The 23617-nt window shown below is 41.3% G+C and overlaps 2 protein-coding genes across 3 annotated transcripts in view; both read left to right on the forward strand.

Moving 5' to 3' along the window:
• Positions 1-23617, forward strand: part of LOC137285181 (macrophage-expressed gene 1 protein-like) — a 198697-nt gene that overhangs the window by 145993 nt on the left and 29087 nt on the right. The gene's annotated exons all lie outside the window — the stretch shown is intronic.
• The window catches only part of LOC137285180 (atrial natriuretic peptide-converting enzyme-like), a 123165-nt gene that overhangs the window by 26889 nt on the left and 72659 nt on the right, over positions 1-23617 (forward strand). The gene's annotated exons all lie outside the window — the stretch shown is intronic.

Consider the following 23617-nt stretch of genomic DNA (forward strand, 5'->3'; position numbering starts at 1 on the left):
GACACAAAGGGACACTTGAGTGGACATTTACGGGATACACAACGATCAATTATAATGACCCAAATGATAGCCTCTTAACTATATCTGTGGAACATCTGTTCTAAGATGACATTTAGTATGTGTTGCAAGATGATGTGACGCTTACACAGCATTCGGTAAACACAGAGTTTGGTTCCATGATGTTTAAAGTCCAGGATGTCTCACTTAGACACTTGAAGCTTGGAATGCCAACAAACCTGTCACTTACAATGACAACCTGTTGTATTCGGATTCGCTGCACCATATTGGTAAGACAGCATTCCCTTGGAATGTCGTGAAATCGACATGGAAATTTCTGTTTAAATGCACCCTTTAACGATGTCCAATGAGGTTAAAGGACAGTTTTCTTGGGTACACACCACGTTTCCAAACAGTGATTCTGGATGTGACATTACTAACTTCCAAACCTGTCTTTGATCTTAAATCCACTTTACGGCTAAAATCTAGTGTACAAAGCTTATTGACGACCACTAACGTCACACGTAAATTGTCATAGATACATTGAATGTAGATTGATTTATGGTCAAGAAACTGTGCAAAAATTGTGAACACGAGCCACTCAGCATAGATCCGGTACGTGCAACAATATTCCCCATGTAGTCCTAAAACCTTGAAAAAAGTCACTGGAACCCGTTGGTAAAGCTGGCTGCGTACATCAGTATAAATGACAAAACTAATAACTCAGGCGCTCCAATAAACGAACTGTTTTACTCCAGCATGTTTAGGTCGTCGGTCCATCCATACTCACAAGAAAAGGCCAAAGGAAGGCATTTATTGGAAGATTTGTAGTTTCTCGTTTAGGAACAAGTAGGACTGCAACAACTAGAACGACTCTATCCTTGAATGAAAGGACTCCAACACCTACTGCTGATGGGTAGGCCTGCAACGGAAAACAGCAGTTTCGACCAGAATGTATATATTAGTTCGTTACATTGCTTTACAACGTTACATTAAACCAGACAAATACTGCATGTTATTGAAAATGGAATTTGAAGACAGGGCAACTGGTGTTCTAACTTTAACAGACTGAAAATAGTTCCCAGAATGTCCCACAATATTTCCTACACTCATTTCCTAAGCACACCATTCCAAGTGTTGAAAGTGTTGAAAGTGTTGAAGCACTGGACCGAGTATCAGAGCTTGCACTGGCCAGTTACTGGAGGTACTTCTATACGTATGACAGCCAAACCTCGCCGTATTGCTGCAAACTCCCATGTCATATGGTCAGGCCTGTCTTCTACATGTGTGACATCAACAATGTTACTCGAATTTTCACCACAATAATGAGCTGTCTCCCAGGTTAAATAAGTGTAGCATCGCATTGTCAGCTGTGTTGCAGTACCCCTACCGTGTGGCTGTAGTACATTCAGCACCACCTGCACATGAGCTGCTGTCAAACTGTCCCAACTCTCTGATGTGGACACCTGTAGTCATTAGAGTGCCCCATGACTGACTCGTACACACCTCCACTGAAGAATTTGTCAGACTAAATATAAGTCTGGCAAGGTTTACATGTGTGTACCATGTACCATGATATACAATTGACACCTGACGGATCATGACCTGATTTCAGTATAGCGATGTGCACATGGTGGATGGACTACCATTCGGCATAACAATGATGATGGTAATGATGATGGGGCGATGTGATTAAAGCAGGACATTTTCCATATGCCCTTAACGGAGACACTGAATTTTCTTTTGAAGGGCTTTTAAAGTGATGATTTCAATAAACACACGAGCACTCCAGTCTAGACAACATCAGAGATTGCACCAGAGTCTTGGCAGCACTGTGGATTCTGCACGTGGTGTCTGTACTACCATTCAGTATACCAGTCTGTACTGCCATTCAGTATACCAATGTGTACTACCATTCAGTATACCGTTGTGTACTACCATTCAGTATACCGATGTGCACTACCATTCAGTATACCGATGTATACTACCACTCAGTATACCGATGTATACTACCACTCAGTATACCGATGTGTACTACCATTCAGTATACCGATGTATCCTACCATTCAGTATACCGTTGTATACTACCATTCGGTATACCGTTGTATACTACCATTCGGTATACCGTTGTATACTACCATTCAGTATACCAATGTGAACTACCACTCAGTATACCGATGTGTACTACCATTCAGTATACCGTTGTATACTACCATTCAGTATACCGTTGTATACTACCATTCAGTATACCAAAGTGAACTACCATTCAGTATACCGATGTGTACTTCCACTCAGTATACTGTTGTATACTACCATTCAGTATACCGATGTGTACTACCATTCAGTATACCGATGTATACTACCATTCAGTATACCGATGTGCACTACCATTCAGTATACCGATGTATACTACCACTCAGTATACCGTTGTATACTACCATTCAGTATACCGATGTGCACTACCATTCAGTATACCGATGTATACTACCACTCAGTATACCGATGTGCACTACCATTCAGTATACCGATGTATACTACCACTCAGTATACCGTTGTATACTACCATTCAGTATTCCGATGTGCACTACCATTCAGTATACCGTTGTATACTACCATTCAGTATACCGATGTGCACTACCATTCAGTATACCGATGTATACTACCACTCAGTATACCGATGTGTACTACCATTCAGTATACCGTTGTATACTACCATTTGGTATACCGTTGTATACTACCATTCGGTATACCGTTGTATACTACCATTTGGTATACCGATGTGTACTACCATTCAGTATACCAATGTGAACTACCACTCAGTATACCAATGTGAACTACCACTCAGTATACCGATGTGTACTACCATTCAGTATACCGTTGTATACTACCATTCAGTATACCAATGTGAACTACCATTCAGTATACCGATGTATACTACCATTCAGTATACCGTTGTATACTACCATTCAGTATACCAATGTGAACTACCATTCAGTATACCGATGTATACTACCATTCAGTATACCGTTGTATACTACCATTCAGTATACCAAAGTGAACTACCATTCAGTATACCGATGTATACTACCATTCAGTATACCGTTGTATACTACCATTCAGTATACCGTTGTATACTACCATTCAGTATACCGTTGTATACTACCATTCAGTATACCAAAGTGAACTACCATTCAGTATACCGATGTATACTACCACTCAGTATACCGTTGTATACTACCACTCAGTATACCGTTGTATACTGCCATTCAGTATACCGTTGTATACTACCATTCAGTGTACCAATGTGAACTACCATTCAGTATACCGATGTATACGACCATTCAGTATACCGTTGTATACTACCATTCAGTATACCAAAGTGAACTACCATTCAGTATACCGATGTATACTACCATTCAGTATACCGTTGTATACTACCATTCAGTATACCAATGTGAACTACCATTCAGTATACCGATGTATACTACCACTCAGTATACCGATGTATACTACCACTCAGTATACCGATGTGTACTACCATTCAGTATACCGTTGTATACTACCACTCAGTATACCAATGTGAACTACCATTCAGTATACCGATGTATACAACCACTAAGTATACTGTTGTATACTACCATTCAGTATACCGATGTGTACTACCATTCAGTATACCGATGTGCACACATTATGTGTACTACCGTTCAGCGTACAAATATGTACATAGTATGGGGACTTGCACACATTCCACTTGTGCGTAATGTCGTTTAAGGCTACTATAGAATCTGTATACTCTGAACAAAGCTCCCTCTACCCTTGTTCCAGCACATCTACCGGGCAGCGAGCAAGTGTCAGCAGTTATGTTCCGTCAAAGACTGCTATCAAATATTTCTGCCATCTAAAGATTTAGGGTCGAGTGTTAGAAATGGCTCATTGATTATAAAAATCGCCTAAACATCAGTAAAACATTATCTGGCCAAGCTGTTGACTAACGAGAACAAGGAGAAAATGATCAGTTGTAAATCACTGCGTCAAGAGCCTGCGCTAGATTCACGCCGCGTTTACTATCTGCACATTGTATTACCCGGCCACTATGTATAAAAATCATCTTTTATCCATTAAATGTTGGAGAGGAATTTTCATCAGATCGACTAGCGATATCAAAGTTGTTTGCATCAAAAGGCTGACGGATAATTGATACCTAAGTCCCGTGTCAGTCCCCGGCAGGGATCGATCCTGCAGCGGAAGAGGATGGCCAACTGGCGGAGTTGTCGCAACACCAAAAGTCGGCAGGATATTGAACGATTTACGGCACTGAGTAAACATAATAAAAGTCTTCGCCCAAGACCTTTCAAAGCGAATGTATTGTTCATATAATGGCCTGATACAATAACACTTTGCTGTATGATAACATACAATATTCTTTTATGAAAGTTCGCAATTTCATATAATACCAAGTCAGACCTTGTGGCGGAAGTAAGCCATTAGGGGTCTTTGGAGATATTCATTTCAAAAGATTCTCAGATCATAGCAGTACGTTTGAAAATTGTGTGCCGTTTTCACTAAATGGTAGGCTACAGCTCATATCCGTGGAATCAGATTGATTAAACATCAAGCAGATGATGGTTTGGGAATAGTTATGCACGACAGTTCCAAAGTATGCAATAGTAAAAGACACTTGAACCCCGTTTACACGGGCCCCGCATATCCCGAAACCCCACTTTCCGGACGATTTCTAGGTGAAACGAAATTTACGGTCAGTAATTGTTCTCGCTAAACCGGATCCCACGCTTCCGGACCTACACGGAGAATTTTCAAAACATTTCCATAGATTTCCCTTGAAAAAAGATCCAGTTATCTTGACGGAAAAATCTGAGCGCATGTGTAGTAAAATTTGCTCACAAACGAGTCGGATTGTTGTGAAGAAAATGTATGTTCTTGTCATTGTAAGGCATTAGTGTATGTTCTTGTCATTGTAAGGCATTAGTGTATGTTGTCATTGTAAGGCATTAGTGTATGTTCTTGTCATTGTACGGCATTAGCGTAATTGTACTAAGTACAAAACCGATATATGTTTTCTGTTTAGGAGCAATAATCCTCAAATATCATGGTGACTTAGTCGTGAGGTAGGAGTGTTGTTAATTAGTAGTGATTCTGTTTCACACGCCATTGTTGACCAACGCTCCAGCCGATTTGCGCACGTGTTGGTGTGAGGCACTGACGTCTGGGAGATGAACAGCACGAAAAAGACGGATGACAGAAATCACGTTTGACTCCAGTCACTGTCCACTGGAACACAGACTTCAAAGGACAGATTTATAACCTACAACGATTTAGGATTCTCCCGAGTCTCATTCATGGCATTATTTGTATCGATCTAAAGACTTCCGATTGATGCAGGTAGTTTTAGTTCAAGAAAGTCGTCAAAAAAGCTTGATACTTGTTGAAATGATGCAGTTTGGAAACAGTTTCAAGTTGGAATGGATAAAGTCCGACTGGTACGTGCATAAGTCATGCGTTTGAACGAGAAGCCTATGAACATACGTCGAACCACGCCCTCTGATTCACATGAATGTGACATGACTTGTGACGTCATATCAGAAAAACATAACCGATGTCATAATTATTGTCTGTCGTACCCTCGACTTACATTGAACAAGGAATATTTTCGATCGTGGTGTTAACTAACTCATCCTTTCTGGCTTTCCATTGTCCTGTCTGTTCTGCCACTGTCCAGTCTAGTCTCGAATTCTCTAGCCTGGTTCACTGACCTGTGCTTTATCCTGCGGTACAGTCCATTACCCGATGTCCAGTGTGGTCTGTTATTGCCCTGACTAGCCTCAAGATGTTTAGTCTGGTCTCGGATTGCCTAGTCTCTGGCTTGTCTAGTCACCTGCTACAGTGTAATCTCCAAATGTCCAACCCTGTCTGGTCAAGCTGTCCACTATGGTTTCTCCCTGTTTGTTCCAGTTTCCAATTGTCCAATGATGTCTCATCGTTCTATATCCAGTTGTCCAATCTAGTTCACTGATCAGGGTAGTCTCCAGTTGTCTCGGGCCGGTGGGGTAGCCCAGTGGTTAAAGCGTTTGCTCGTCACGCCGAAGATCCAGGTTCACCCGCCAGATATTGCTGGAATATTGCTAAAACGGCGTAAACTATACAGTTGTCTCACCCGGTCTTTCATTGACCAAGCAAGATGAATAAATATGACATACTGCTGTAAACTATCGACTGTGTGCTCCAATATATGGCAGAAAAAATACCTGTGCGACGTAAAAATATTAACTCAGTCACTCTCTCTGAGGATTTTACTCATGAAAGTTATCAACTGGAACATTGTACTCATCAGATGTACTGTGTGCCATTATCACCAGTTTGTTTTCGAGGTACATGAAACACGCGTTCGTATCTGTGTGATAGAACTTAAGTTTTTCCTCCACTACCTTAGTCTGTATGCAGTCAAGAACAATTCCTTGTTGATATTTGCCGCTAGAAACCTGAGCATTACCCATTCTAGTGCTTTGTAGACTCTTTGTTTTCATAACAGTGGCATCTTAGTCCGTTGAGGACAAATTCTAGGACATATTTTATGTCCATGAGCATACTTGTTTCTTTGTGGATTTAAAGACTTTGTTACCGACATCAGAACAAAACATTTGGAAAATACACAGCTACAGTTCCAAAGCACCTGAACAGCTCCTCGAGTCGATGACTTGTAACGATGAATAGATGACGGGTCATGGGTATATCTCATTGTGATGCCCCGGAACTGTCGTGAAACTGTCTTAAGTAATCACTGCGCAATAGAACCCAAAATGTATTTGGACCTTGTAACAGTGGGTGAATTGAGTTTTACGCCGCATTTAGCAATATTCCAGCAATATTAAGACGGCCCGTTTGCAGCAGCATCTTCCCTTATTTGTCACTTTCGGCTCTCTGACCTGCGGCTCCTTTCACACACACACAACCCAACCCAACCCCCCCCCCCCCCCCCCACACACACACACCTCTCACCCCCCAAATTCTTTAACAGTGCACAAAGGTTAACTTAGTTAGTGACTTGCGATCGCTATAGTGCTTTGTGGAAGGGAGCCTAGGTAGGGAGCCTGGGTAGGGAGCCTGGGTAGGGAGCCTGGGTACGGAGCCTGGGTACTAAATCCACTAGGACCATCGGCATATCTCGCACCTTGAAGGGTCTTTTGGCTAGTTGAACTTTGTGTGTCTTATAATGACTGACGGATTTATAATTGCGAGGCCATATGATCTCTTGCAATGGCTGCAAAGCAGTTTGATTTTATTATGTATGTAAACAAATAAGAATATCAGCCACAGTCATTACTTGTTGTACCTTGTACAGGATACTTGTATCTGTAATGAACAGGCGGTGGTTTGACCTTGAGACTTCTAGTTTCGCGAACACCTGGTGTTTAATCATTAAAGATGCTTACGGTAGATTCTTGGAAATATTGAATTCCCTTTAGCTTATATTGAAGCGTTGGCCCGTCACATAAGGCGTATTATAACAAGATGGGTTTACTAGACCTGCGTGCAATCTCATACGTTCATTTCTTTGACTGACATATGTCTTCGATCTACATTTGCTTGTGGTTAAAAAGAACTATGACAAGATGCAGAATGTTTGATAAACACTGATCACTGAGTTCTCAAAATATCACATGCCAATTTAGAATGTCTTTGATCATATTTGAACGAGGTCAACACATTGAAATGGCGCTGTGAGCGATCAGAATGAGTGGTACATTACGACTTGAATTTAGGCTAAAAACCAGACGAGTTAAGTACTGTTGAATGACCTGATTTAAATCCTCTGAATCTAGTTCCTCTTTCACATGCAAACAGTGTTTAAAGTTGATACAGCCGTTGGAGTGTATGATCGTCAAGGGGATGCAGCCGAGGACTTCGGCAGTTAGGAGCCAAATTAATCTGTGAGAGATCCGGCAGATTGAATCCTTCAGCGGTAATGATAAGCCGCATCAAAAGGAGTTTCATTCACGGCAAACCCTCTCCCACGAACGCCAGAATTAATGCAACTTGCGAACAGCCATTCTTTCATACTGTGAAAATTAAAGAAATTCAAACGCATGAAAACTGATGCGATTAAACGTCAGCCTTTCTGAAAAAAGAATATATTCATTCTGTTTTAAGATTGTTGTGCAGGGTCGACTATTTTTCTAATCATGGACTACATTTACACGTATACCTGCTGACAGGCCGACCCTGACTGGAGCTTGCAATCGGCATTGCCTCTTTTTGTATTACGAACCTAGTGGTTTCATAGAGGCTAAAGTTCACTGTGCGAGGTGCTCCGTGGCGATACTGCCTCACCCACCAATTACTCCTGGTGATGGTCGGGCTCTATCAACACCTTACTTCTACTTATAACTTTCGCCGACATGAAAAGTGGAAGGCCCGCGTGACGTCTGAATTGAGTGAGTGAGTGAGTGAGTGAGTGAGTAAGTGAGTGTGAATTTAGTTGTACTCCGCATTCACCAATACTCCAGTTATATGGCGTCAGTCTGTGAATAATTGTGTCTGAACCAGGCCATCCAGTGATCAACAGCAAGAGCATCGGTCTAAGCAATTGTGATACGATGACATGTGTAAACCAAGTCAGCTAGCCTGACCATCCGATCCCGTTAGTCGGCTCTTACGACAAGCATGGGTTGCTGAAGACCATTCTAACCCGGAACTTCGCGGGTTTTGATCACGTGAAGTTGACAGTCTTGGTATTACTGTTCATAGCGGCATTAACGAGGCTCACTTCCGTTAACAGTCTAAACAACTTGTACTCTTGTCCTAAAGTTACCATTTTAGTCTGATAAATTTTATGCGTGGGAAAATGTATTAGATACAGGCAGATATCTGTATGCGAAAATTGGTCCACAGAAACGATGTCTCTCTAAGGCTAACGTGTACAAACTTGTATACATTGTAGAACCCTTTATGACAGAACACAGTCGATCTTTCGAATTTAATCAGGTCATTCATCACAGCGCCATGGCCCTGATGGACAGTCGGCATCAAGTCCTACATTCTTTCCTTTGACCGAACTACCTCATCCACTCTTGACCAAGTTGTGTTGACGGCAGTTTGATACAGCAGTTTGATTGATACCTGATCATTATACAATGAGATCTCCGGACTGTATTAATCTGGAAACCTCTGTCGCTTGGAAAAAGCTATATCGGAACAATACAAAGGTTTTCGAGATAAACCCCGTTGGTCTGGTTAACGACGTTCAACTGTTGGTAAATTTAATTTAAGTGAACAATATATGTTGTGCATTAGAAGACTATGACAGCCATAAATACGCCATATTATATCTTCCAAGGCTCATGACACTAGGAAGGCTTGAACAGTTACCTATTCTTCATCTTATTAGACGGAACTCGTGCAGAAATCCAAGGCATTGTCCAGCCACCCACTGAAGAGTACCTCACCATAGATAACACCTGACACGTGTAGTTGAACAGATACCTATTCTTCATCTCATTAGACGGAACTCGTGCAGAAATCCAAGGCATTGTCCAGCCACCCACTGAAGAGTACCTCACCATAGATAACACCTGACACGTGTAGTTGAACAGATACCTATTCTTCATCTCATTAGACGGAACTCGTGCAGACATCCAAGGCATTGTCCAGCCACCCACTGAAGAGTACCTCACCATAGATAACACCTGACACGTGTAGTTGAACAGATACCTATTCTTCATCTCATTAAACGGAACTCGTGCAGAAATCCAAGGCATTGTCCAGCCACCCACTGAAGAGTACCTCACCATAGATAACACCTGACACGTGTAGTTGAACAGATACCTATTCTTCATCTCATTAGACGGAACTCGTGCAGAAATCCAAGGCATTGTCCAGCCACCCACTGAAGAGTACCTCACCATAGATAACACCTGACACGTGTAGTTGAACAGATACCTATTCTTCATCTCATTAGACGGAACTCGTGCAGAAATCCAAGGCATTGTCCAGCCACCCACTGAAGAGTACCTCACCATAGATAACACCTGACACGTGTAGTTGAACAGATACCTATTCTTCATCTCATTAAACGGAACTCGTGCAGAAATCCAAGGCATTGTCCAGCCACCCACTGAAGAGTACCTCACCATAGATAACACCTGACACGTGTAGTTGAACAGATACCTATTCTTCATCTCATTAGACGGAACTCGTGCAGAAATCCAAGGCATTGTCCAGCCACCCACTGAAGAGTACCTCACCATAGATAACACCTGACTCGTGTAGTTGAACAGTTACCTATTCTTCATCTCATTAGACGGAACTCGTGCAGAAATCCAAGGCATTGTCCAGCCACCCACTGAAGAGTACCTCACTATAGATAACACCTGACACGTGTAGTTGAACAGTTACCTATTCTTCATCTTATTAGACGGAACTCGTGCAGAAATCCAAGGCATTGTCCAGCCACCCACTGAAGAGTACCTCACCATAGATAACACCTGACACGTGTAGTTGAACAGATACCTATTCTTCATCTCATTAAACGGAACTCGTGCAGAAATCCAAGGCATTGTCCAGCCACCCACTGAAGAGTACCTCACCATAGATAACACCTGACACGTGTAGTTGAACAGATACCTATTCTTCATCTCATTAGACGGAACTCGTGCAGAAATCCAAGGCATTGTCCAGCCACCCACTGAAGAGTACCTCACCATAGATAACACCTGACACGTGTAGTTGAACAGATACCTATTCTTCATCTCATTAAACGGAACTCGTGCAGAAATCCAAGGCATTGTCCAGCCACCCACTGAAGAGTACCTCACCATAGATAACACCTGACACGTGTAGTTGAACAGATACCTATTCTTCATCTCATTAGACGGAACTCGTGCAGAAATCCAAGGCATTGTCCAGCCACCCACTGAAGAGTACCTCACCATAGATAACACCTGACACGTGTAGTTGAACAGATACCTATTCTTCATCTCATTAGACGGAACTCGTGCAGAAATCCAAGGCATTGTCCAGCCACCCACTGAAGAGTACCTCACCATAGATAACACCTGACACGTGTAGTTGAACAGATACCTATTCTTCATCTCATTAAACGGAACTCGTGCAGAAATCCAAGGCATTGTCCAGCCACCCACTGAAGAGTACCTCACCATAGATAACACCTGACACGTGTAGTTGAACAGATACCTATTCTTCATCTCATTAGACGGAACTCGTGCAGAAATCCAAGGCATTGTCCAGCCACCCACTGAAGAGTACCTCACCATAGATAACACCTGACTCGTGTAGTTGAACAGTTACCTATTCTTCATCTTATTAGACGGAACTCGTGCAGAAATCCAAGGCATTGTCCAGCCACCCACTGAAGAGTACCTCACTATAGATAACACCTGACACGTGTAGTTGAACAGTTACCTATTCTTCATCTTATTAGACGGAACTCGTGCAGAAATCCAAGGCATTGTCCAGCCACCCACTGAAGAGTACCTCACCATAGATAACACCTGACACGTGTAGTTGAACAGATACCTATTCTTCATCTCATTAAACGGAACTCGTGCAGAAATCCAAGGCATTGTCCAGCCACCCACTGAAGAGTACCTCACCATAGATAACACCTGACACGTGTAGTTGAACAGATACCTATTCTTCATCTCATTAGACGGAACTCGTGCAGAAATCCAAGGCATTGTCCAGCCACCCACTGAAGAGTACCTCACCATAGATAACACCTGACACGTGTAGTTGAACAGATACCTATTCTTCATCTCATTAGACGGAACTCGTGCAGAAATCCAAGGCATTGTCCAGCCACCCACTGAAGAGTACCTCACCATAGATAACACCTGACACGTGTAGTTGAACAGATACCTATTCTTCATCTCATTAGACGGAACTCGTGCAGAAATCCAAGGCATTGTCCAGCCACCCACTGAAGAGTACCTCACCATAGATAACACCTGACACGTGTAGTTGAACAGATACCTATTCTTCATCTCATTAGACGGAACTCGTGCAGAAATCCAAGGCATTGTCCAGCCACCCACTGAAGAGTACCTCACCATAGATAACACCTGACACGTGTAGTTGAACAGATACCTATTCTTCATCTCATTAAACGGAACTCGTGCAGAAATCCAAGGCATTGTCCAGCCACCCACTGAAGAGTACCTCACCATAGATAACACCTGACACGTGTAGTTGAACAGATACCTATTCTTCATCTCATTAGACGGAACTCGTGCAGAAATCCAAGGCATTGTCCAGCCACCCACTGAAGAGTACCTCACCATAGATAACACCTGACACGTGTAGTTGAACAGATACCTATTCTTCATCTCATTAAACAGAACTCGTGCAGAGATCCAAGGCATTGTCGAGCCACCTTCAGAAGAGTACCTCACTATAGATAACACCTGACACGTGCAGTTAACGAACTATTTGTGGACAGTGAGTATCACACAATTTCCATAAGTTCACCACCGAGTGTATCATTCATCAGGGACAAGTAAAATTCTCATCCACTGTTTTACACCACTGTTGTCGAGGGGTGCTTTATTTCTTTGCCATAGTAATACTGCATCTAAAGCTGTATACAACTGCTGTGGGAGCTTACTCTTTGACAAAACGTAGACCTCATCCCCTATTGTAAGTCACCTATGCTACCTTCTGTAACTACTCGAATCTAGACTAGAGAACCAGTGCTGAGATTCAGAGCTTGTGTCAGATCCTGTGGCAAGCGTGTAATACAGGGGATGTGTACAGACCCGACAGTAAACGGGGGAATTTGATCAGGTGTATTACTGGTCACACACGGCCCGCAAGGACACCGGCTACTAACAGTCATGAAACTATGTTTCATAGTTGCTGTATGTGTACAAGTGAGCTGAGTTAGAATGTTTCCCCACAATAAGTTTACAAAAAATGAGACAGAGATGGACAAACATTCAAGGGCCGACCCTTTCAAAGGTAATGTCAAGGGGGTCACAATGCATTTGTTATTCATCGGTGTTACATGGGGAGAAGTCACTGTTCGAACAGCCATGTTGGTCTACAGCACTACGTTTAGTATTGTATTTCCTACTGATGACTTTTACCGTATCGTGATACCATTGAAATAGCGTATGTGTTTGTTGTACGTTATGTAAACTGTACATGTTAGTCCAGACCCAACAAACTGGTGGCGAGCTGAACGTCAGAGTGGAATACTACAATGGATGTTATTGAAACGCCACTAATGAGGTATTAACGTTTCCCAGGATGTTTGGTGGAGCTCGAAAGCTTCACATAATTGGGAAACACGAATATTTCCACCACGGTACTCTCGGGGTCATCTTGAAGTATCTCCTAAAACCTAGCCTGGCACAAGATTGGTCACATTCCCGGCATAAATTTCGTGTTGAGGGGCAATACCTCAGATAACACGAGTTTCTGGAGTAACTTGGTCCTTTGAAAAGTTAACTTAATTGGTCTTTGAGTACAAGCTCGAATATTTACTTTGAGGAAGTCACATGCGCACTCGTTCTTTTATACTTATATCATAACAATCTCAGTGCAGTCTAGGAGTTCCTCGTTTTATGTTCTGAAATGTGTGGATCGATTCCGTCATCGTGAACCTTTACACTTCATTACTTTAAGTTAAATATACACTGTAACTTTCGGTGAGCTGTGAGAATCAGTAAACCTCTGATGTTTACTCCTGACAGTGTCTATACTCGAGGCCAAACGATCCCATCTGAAACAGGTAAAGAAGCATGGAAGCTAATAAATAAACTATGAAAGCCATCACTGAGTCAATGTCCCGATTGTCATAATGATAGATCGTGTACTGGGGACCTCACGTCCTGTAACCGTTATAAAGATTTACACATCTCATTATTCCCCCCAAGTTTGGAGATGGAGGCTGTCGGGGGAATAACGCTGCTTAATCACCTTGTCCTATAACATAGTCATAAACATGCGGCGTTAGCGGGGACTCTCCGGACCCAAAATACGTGGACACACACACTCTGTGAATGAGTGAAATGATGTGTATCAAATGATGAGCGAGAGCGTGAGAGATTGTATGGGTGAGTATGTGTGAGTGAGTGAGTAATAGGGCCTCACACCGGGTACGACAGAAGTTTGGAATCCATGTGGGATTCGAACACGGATCCTTGTTCAGACACACCAACCACGAGGCTACCTACTGCCTTTACTCCAAGATTACGAAGTACGGTGTGGAGTTCTTTTCACAGATTGCAGACCAGATCAAGACTGTCCTATTAATGTGACAGTACGCCCGACCTTAAAAAATGTCCTTGGTTCAAATCCTAACAGGAAACAGGGCTGAAAAATCACGGGCCGATAGTGTATGTATCCTACCATACGACTTTGTCCTAAGGTTGGTTTGTTGTAAGCGGCCGGGTCAAGATGTATGCATTACCCCATTTGTTCGGCTGTTACATGGAACATCTTGTTCCACTGTTCCAGGGGTACATTGAACTACGTTGGTTCTGGGTAGGATGTCAGCTGTTCAATAGTGTACATCATTTAGTACTCCTCTGGGAATGTGGGCACCAATGACCACGGGTTTCACCCAGTGGAACCATCTAAATATGTCTCATCCACGTCTTGTTTCACAAGTATTTGCAGTTGCCCCAAATCGCTGTTGACCACAATCATGGCTAAATGTACCCAAATCTGCCCCAAGACTCTATATGCAAACTGACAAACAAAACAATTTGGAAGGTAATAAATATGAACGGAATGTCAAAGCTTAAAGCCCTTCCAACCATGCATCAAAGAGTACATTGATAACGGACAGGTTAAATTTGCCAAACCACTGTTCCCTTCAATAAAAACTTGACAATCGTAAATTGTTTCTTTACCCGTTGTGTCTGTGTAGGAATCCAAATCTCACGAGACTAAAATGTTTTACGAGGAAAAATGTGACCAGGCAGAGATGGGTGCCACCTTGCGGCAACTATAGAATTATGGATTACCTTCATAGAATTTAGTGTAATCGCGTTTAGTCCAAGCAGCTTCTCCGGGTTATGAATGCTAGGTGATACTGTTTCAAAGAAAACGTAATTTATAAGCGGTCGTTGCACGCATAGCGCAAATCATTTCCGGAATGAATATTTGCTCATTTCTGGTGAGTTGCTGGGAGGCAGACCCGAGCTCCAACCCGTGCTCATGTGATAACTCACCCAATTATGCCCGGAAAATTGGATAGCTGTGTGCTTCCTCCTCATGATTAAAGAAAGAAATATGTCTTTGTCAAATAAAATCGATCAGCACTTTGAAGAAAATTCAAACTAACTATCAATTGACAGTTTTAGGAAAATTAACACGGAGTAATATTTCTTCATTAAGGCTATGTGATTGAAATTTGGTTTAAACTGAGCATTTCGTCCATCTTTTGAAATGTTTCATATTTTTTCTCTTGTAATAGAAAGCTTTTGTCATCACCGAGTCATTTTATAGCCCATATATTTTCTTGTGGAGGTTATCAAAATATGTGTCCTAATTATTGTTCCCGTGAACGTTGTTTATGGGTGTGTATTGATTCTGTCATGTCATGTCCGCCATACAAGGCAACCCCAGTACACTCACCTCAAGATCGATACTCATACAAAGAGCAACGTGCATTAAGCTATATCAGATACCCTGTAGAGGGGTCTGTCTTACTGTTGCAGCTGTGACCACTACTACTACTACTACTACTACTACTACTACTACTACTACTACTACTACTACTACTACTACTACTACTACTACTACTACTACTTGTACATATTCCATTTCTACTACTTTTTCTGCCATGTTACCCTCTTTTCCTTGACACGTGTCATCGTATCCCAGTTGCATAAGTCGGTGATCATGCTGTTGATCACTGTATTGTCTGGATTATTTATAGAGAGTTGCCAAATAGCCGGAATATCACTGAGTGCGGTGTTAAACAAAAAAACAAACCGTATGTGTTACTCATCCTGCTACAACTGCCATGAACTAAAACGTTTGCTACAACTATGACCACTGATACTACAGCAACTACTACTTTCAAGACAACATCAACTGTTACCACCACCATAATCACCACCACTATTTCTACTACCCACCACCTGTCCTACATTGGGCAAATGTTGTGTAGAGATGCGTCTCTTGGGTGTGTCAGGTACACGTGATTGTAGGTTCCAGTCCCACATGTAGTATATTTCCGGGTTTATTGGCACCGTGCCTATGCACATTCTGTAAACCTACACGGTAAACGTCTCCGACCAGCATCCCTTCGGGTTTTCTTCCCCTTTAAACTAATGACATTTGCAAAGTCTAACCTAGGATATTCACACCTATATACACATTAAGCTCTGCACATAAACAACTAATTTATCCTGAATATATGATCTTGATCTCGGAAACCAGAAACATGAAAGAAATCTTGAGACTATTCAGATGATATTAAAGCTTAGAGATAGCATGAATTATGTATGTGAAATTGCATACCCAGTCTGTATTGGTCTCAGAAAAAAATTCATTTTGTTGTAAATGGAAAATAGTTGTGAAAATTATATGTGTAGATCACTGAAAGTCAGTGATGGTACCAAGTGTTTGCCAAAAGGGTAACGATCTAATCTACCTGGGCAGGATACTTCCATATGTACTCATGTGCAGACAAAACAATTACATCTTCTGGACAGAGAGCAATACCTCTGTCTGTACTGACATCGATTTGTTACATCTTCTGGACAGAGAGCAATACCTCTGTCTGTACTGACATCGATTTGTTACATCTTCAGGACAGAGAGCAATACCTCTGTCTGTACTGACATCAAACTGTTACATCTTCTGGACAGAGAGCAATACCTCTGTCTGTACTGACATCAAACTGTTACATCTTCTGGACAGAGAGCAATACCTCTGTCTGTACTGACATCAAACTGTTACATCTTCTGGACAGAGAGCAATACCTCTGTCTGTACTGACATCAAACTGTTACATCTTCTGGACAGAGAGCAATACCTCTGTCTGTACTGACATCAAACAGTTACATCTTCTGGACAGAGAGCAATACCTCTGTCTGTACTGGCATTAAACTGTTACATCTTCTGGACAGAGAGCAATACCTCTGTCTGTACTGACATCAAACTGTTACATCTTCTGGACAGAGGGCAATACCTCTGTCTGTACTGACATCGATTTGTTACATCTTCTGGACAGAGAGTAATACCTCTGTCTGTACTGACATCAAACTGTTACATCTTCTGGACAGAGAGCAATACCTCTGTCTGTACTGACATCAAACTGTTACATCTTCTGGACGACATCGAACTGTTGCATCTTCTGGACAGAGAGCAATGCTCTCAATACTTCAAATAATGACAAAGCTCTTGCGATCTTCATCGGTATTTGAGCCACAAGTATGAATTCCTCACAGCCAAATGACCCTCTTGGCTCCATCTGTCGACGATTCATGAAATTTCATTTCATTAATTTTCAAAGCCTCGTTAACAAATTGGAATTGGTGTAGCAATTACGAAGCATACGAAGCCATCATGCCTTGACAATAGTGTATGGAAAAGTTTAAGAATAAACAAAATTAAAAAGAGATATGCCCTAAAATTGAAAAACGGCTTCCACCGTTGAAAGACAAACACGCTTTTCACGCTTTTTAGCGCGCTAAACATTTATATATGTAGAAGTCAACAAGGCTGGCTAAACGTGACGTAATTATTACTTATTTCAACAAAATCTCTAAATTACCAATCTACCGGTTGCTCCAAGAAGTATTTGACTTTGCCGTTCTAAAATGAGCTCATTATTTTCTTCAGAAGTTTTTGCGCTGACTATAAGACAAAGATTGCTGAACGTGCTTTACGCTTGTTATTTTCGCACTTGGACGACACACATTCGGTTGTGACGAAACGCTTGAGGGCCTGGCTAGTGCTGGCCATCTTGTATAGTGATAACCGACATATGATAAATGGCACTCAAGATGTCGATTATTTAGTGACACGCAACTCCAATGTTTTGACTGACTGTAGTACTCCATACATCACTCTCAATAAGCGACACGTTTCTCCTTTGTTTTGACTCCCTACTCTATTTTGTCTTGCTACACATTTGGTTGGTCGTTTACCCGCCATTATAACATATGATCATGAACCCCTTGCAGCATTAGATAAGCCTGGCTTCTACTCAAATACGACTAAATAACACCTTTAAATGCTACACGACTGTGTAAACATGACATTCTCATCGATCTGGTGGGAAAATGAGCGTGTTCCTGAGAGACAACGCAAGGGTAATTTCCTTCTGCACGGCAGCCGTTCTCCAGTCCACGTGAGGGGGGTCCTGCGGCCACAACCCCACGTCTTGAATACTCATTATACTTACACACCAACCCCCCGGGCCGCCGACATATGGCCTTGAATTAATAAGCGCTCCATGGAAGGCAATAGCACACAATGTTTCATCCCCAGTGTCAACATTGTTATTCCTTATCACATCTGCCACTACTTTTCACTCGGCTAAATCGTGATTGACTCCAAACATATTTATCACAATCAATATGTAAAATCAGCCAATTAATAAATTGGCTGCAATTTCTAGTCAGTTTGAAAATTTCCAGATTCAAGTAGGCAAACACAAAATATCTGAGTATTTCAGTAGGTTTATAAACAGACAAAATCACCGAAGATCACGCTGATGATCATTTTCACGTTATATCACCACGAGACTGAATGAGAGCCTGTTTTAGAGACCCTGGAGCAAATATATCTAAAAAAGCTCAACCAAGTATAGATTTCCACAGCAGTTCTTGTGTGTCACCTTAGATTAGGCTAGCAGTGCAGATCACAAAGGGTTCATTGTAAGTCTAGATATTATCAAAGGTCTACTACTAATAAGTACTAATTGTAATAACCGAAAAACACGACATGATTTTCAATTTTCCACGGAGTGCAAACGCTGCGTGGACAGAACTAGACTATAATAGCAGGACTGTAATGCCAGGAATAATTACATAGTGTCTTTCCAATAATTTCTAAGTTACTGGTGGCATCAAGATATGTGAAATGTGATTCGACCACAATTGTTACCGGTGTTGATGTTACCGATTTCATCGGGAGACCATGGCAGCGGGGGAATATGATCTGGGGTTCGCGAACCGATTGCTGTCATGGTTGTAGACAAACCACTTCACGTCGTTCATGACGTTGCTGTTTTGTTTCGTCCCTTGGGCACCACTAAACGTGGTTATAAGTACGAAAACAATTTAACAATTTTCAATATTCTGTTGAATGAATACAAATACTGATACATATTATCATTATACAAACAATATTGCTTTTGTCACTGTTGCTGTTGCTGTAAGTGTTGCTGTTGCTGAAATTATTGCTGTCGCATGTTGTCACACGGCATTACATCGGAGACACAAATTGGAACTCAAATTGTTGACCTATATAGTGTTCAATGTGCGATGGTTCCAAGGCCAGGTATATCGCCCCTTTGAAGAATATATTCCAATCACTGCGTCAAGAACTAATATAGTAGGAAAGTCCAAAAGGCTACAAATCTTAAACGTTTACCACTTATAAATCTACCGTGCTATTCAGAAAGTGGACAAATGTAACATTATAACCACTTTTATATCAATAAGAAAGAATGTGGTATATTCATGGATATATCCCCGATTTTCATCCCACCAACATCAAAAACCCCACACGCGTTGCATGTGATTACCAAGAGGATGTCTACTATGTATGTGAAACCAGACGCAATGAAATAATGAGCCTTGTAATGCATTTATTCAGAAGACAATACTCACCTTATTTCTCGATCTGTAGCAAGACGATGCTCAAAAATATCATTTCCTTTAGAATCACACACGACAGATTAACCCATTAAAGGTTAGACTGAACTAGCCGTGTCCTGTCAGTACATACACCTTTGTGTAGTCGTTACTCGGGCGTGTCTGTTGGGTTGAAAGGGTGATTAAGGGTTCTTAGTAAGCCCATAGGAGAGACAGAGTGAAAGGACAAAGTCTGGACAGTCGTGTTCAGTAGGGAACGGTCTGGATTAGACAAACATTAGGACAAACGAATCACTGGAATGGATACATAACTAACGACCAAGTCTGTTTCTCTCACTTCTTCAATTGTAAAGTTTCCCCTTCTGCGCAGACCCCCTGTAACGCCACAACGATTATTGCAGCAAGTCTTGATTGTCTTCTGAATTTTCTCTCACCATGCGTCTTAATAATGTAATGTTCTTGCTTGTTTCTCAAAGCTGAATGGTATATCCAGGGACTGATCGGGTGTCTGTTTTTGGCGTCTGCTGATTGACGCTGACCAAAGGTTACCCGCGTCTGTCTTTTATGCGGTGAAAATAAGCAGTATACACATTTTAGAATTCCGTTTTAAACATAGAAATTGAGGTTTATACCTCTCCTGACCTCCGTACCACCAATGTTTATGAAAGGTCACAGGATATTTATTTACATGACATATCAGAGGTAACGTGACACAGCGTAAGATTTCGATAATCACACCAGTACCTAGAATGTTTGAAACACGCCCTCTTTGCAACTTATATTAAATGTTGTCAAAGGGACTGGATCGAGACATTTTCCCGGTAACACATAGAGAATAGAGAGATTCGTAAAACCATTAACGTGTTATTGTGTTGCAAGAAGTTCTATTAACAATTGCAAGACATGGTTCAGTGACTAATACATGTTCAGTAAAGCCAATGAGAAGTCATTACATGCGCCATGTCCATATTACTCTTTGACAAGTATAAATAATTATTGGCTGGATATATCTAAAAATTACAATTTTATCATTACTTTTAAAGACGTTTAACACTTTCTGAAAATGTTGCATTGGTACCATCGGTTTGAATCAGTATTTGCGGTATGTTACGGCTAATAAGGTGCCGTGACAAAAGGTATATGAATCCCTTTTGAACCAGCAAACTTTAACACAGACAAGTAGAAAATATTCAATAATATATTGGGCAAACAGTGAGCAAATTACATTGAATCACAATAAAGATTTCTAGTACAATGCAAATGAGTCTCAAGTCTAAGGTAAAGGGTCATAAAGATCAAATATTAACTCGCCAGAGTCTTGGCATTAGGGAGACATCAGAAATTCTAAATGGAGCTTTGTTACAAAATTAGTAGTTAGGCAAACTTTGTAAAACGAGAGTGATGAACATGATGTTGTTGACAGAGAGTCGATGATAGCCTGAGGCACACAACTCCTGTAATTCCGAGTGTAAGTCCGTGTGCGTCAACAACAAGCCATTATACAAACTGACACAGTGCCAGGAACATTCGAGCAAAGTGTGGCTATCACCATTTAGTCATACCATTCGCGAACAGGAACTAAACAATAGATTGCCAAGTTCAGGTAACTGGAGCGCTATCAAGAAGGCCTGCAGCTAAAATACTATTACCATTTAATGTATGATAATAAAAGTGACCCACAATCCATACTCAAAACTCTAAACATTGTGACCCACTGATAACTACCACTTAATCAATGATAATACAAATTACACAAAACACACTCTGATAACAGGTGGAATAGCTTAGTGGTTACCCGTGTCTGTCACGCTAAAGACCCTGCTCGATTCACGACACGGGTACACCGTGTGAAATAACATTTTTGGTGTGCTCCGCGATATGATTCAGCCGTGATATTGCTGAAATATTGCTAAAAGCAGCTTTAAACCTCACTCACTCATTCACTCACTCATTCACTCACTCATTCACTCACTCATTCACTCACTCATTCACTCACTCATTCACTCACTCACCGAAACAGATTCACAGTGCATTCCGATGCCCCTTAGGGATCAATAGCTATAAACGTCTAACCAAACTTAAAACAATATCCCGTCTACCTGATTAATGCGGAAGTCATATCCATGGCTGGCCATAATCACACACAGAGAACTCACCTATACATAAGGGCCGCCCAGTTTAGTAGCGATTTAACAATTTGGGATATGATATAAATTGGAAACCTCCTAATAAGATTGACTTTTTCAGTAATCAGGCAACAACGTGTATTATACCCCGGATAATCCAATAATACCTATCAGCCGTGAAGAAGAATCAGCTCTGGCCGAAATTGATTCCTGAAACGTATGTGCTATATTCAGTCTTGTAAAGGGGATGGATAAATGTACAGGCTGTGGATTGTGACTACAAAACTGTGACGTGAGTTACAGACCTGTAGGTGACATAAACAGACCTGTAGGTGACATAAACAGACCTGTAGGTGACATAAACAGACCCGTAGGTGACATAAACAGACCTGTAGGTGACATAAACAGACCTGTAGGTGGTCTCAACGGATGTGTAGAAAGTGCTTTCAAACCTGGGAGCGGTGTATAAATACCTGTAGGTGTTATATAGGGAAATGTAAATGTCATGTATAGACATGTAGGTGCTATATACATGTATCTGGATGCTATGTACAGACCCGTAGGTTTCATATACAGATGTCTGGATGCTATACACAAACCTGTAGGTGTTATGTACAGATCTCTGAATGCTATGTACAGACCTGTAGGTGTTATAATATTATGCAGATATCCGGTTGCTATGTACAGACGAGCAGGTGTTACAGACAGAGGTCTGTATATTATGTACAGACATTCAAGTGTTATATACAGATGTCTGTATCATGTATAGATTTGCAGGTGTTATTGACAGATGTCGCATTATGTGCAGAGCTACAGGTGTTATTGACAGTTGTCTGTATTATGTACAGACCTGTAGGTGTTATGTACAGATGTCTCTTATGTACAGACCTGCGGGTGTTGTAGACAGATGTCTGTATTGTGTACAGACCTGCACCTGATATAGACAGATGTCTGCATTATGTACAGATTTGCAGGTGTTATTAACAGATGTCTGTATTATGTACAGACCTGCAGGTGTTATGTACAGATGTCTCTTATGTACAGACCTGCAGGTGTTATAGACAGATGTATGTATCATGTACAGACCTGCAGGTGTTATAGACAGATGTCTGCATTATGTACAGATTTGCAGGTGTTATTGACAGATGTCTGTATTTTGTACAGACCTGCAGGTGTTATAGACAGATGCCTGCATTATGTACAGACCTGCATATGCGGGGTACTCTGTTCTCCTGTTTTAATTGTGTGATGTGTCTCCATCTTTCCTGATCAAACGTATGTGAGGGAGCAATATTAATGTTATTTCACTTATATTCAAAGCTGCATTGTTTTAAAATGCCTGATAAGGATAAGTACTTTTCACAGTAGGGTTAAATTCCCATTAGACTCAGTTTTAACATTTGAAACCTATGCTCTATGTTCAGTTACATACGTTAAAACTAAAGGTACCCTAACTCGGCATATTGAATCACAATGTGCTTTTTTCCTGAGTAGTTATCTGTTCATCACACGAAAATCACCACAAGAGTGGACGAGGAACAAACATACTGAACAGCAAAACAAACACAAGTTTCGAAAAAATAAAATCTCATGAAAGTAAGCATCCATGTTTTATGTCTTCTGTTTTATAACCTACCAAACCCAGAGTTGTGTTTATTTTGCTGTTCAGTATGGTTGT

Source organism: Haliotis asinina, chromosome 5, assembly GCF_037392515.1.
Source record: "Haliotis asinina isolate JCU_RB_2024 chromosome 5, JCU_Hal_asi_v2, whole genome shotgun sequence".
Lineage (NCBI taxonomy): Eukaryota > Metazoa > Mollusca > Gastropoda > Lepetellida > Haliotidae > Haliotis > Haliotis asinina.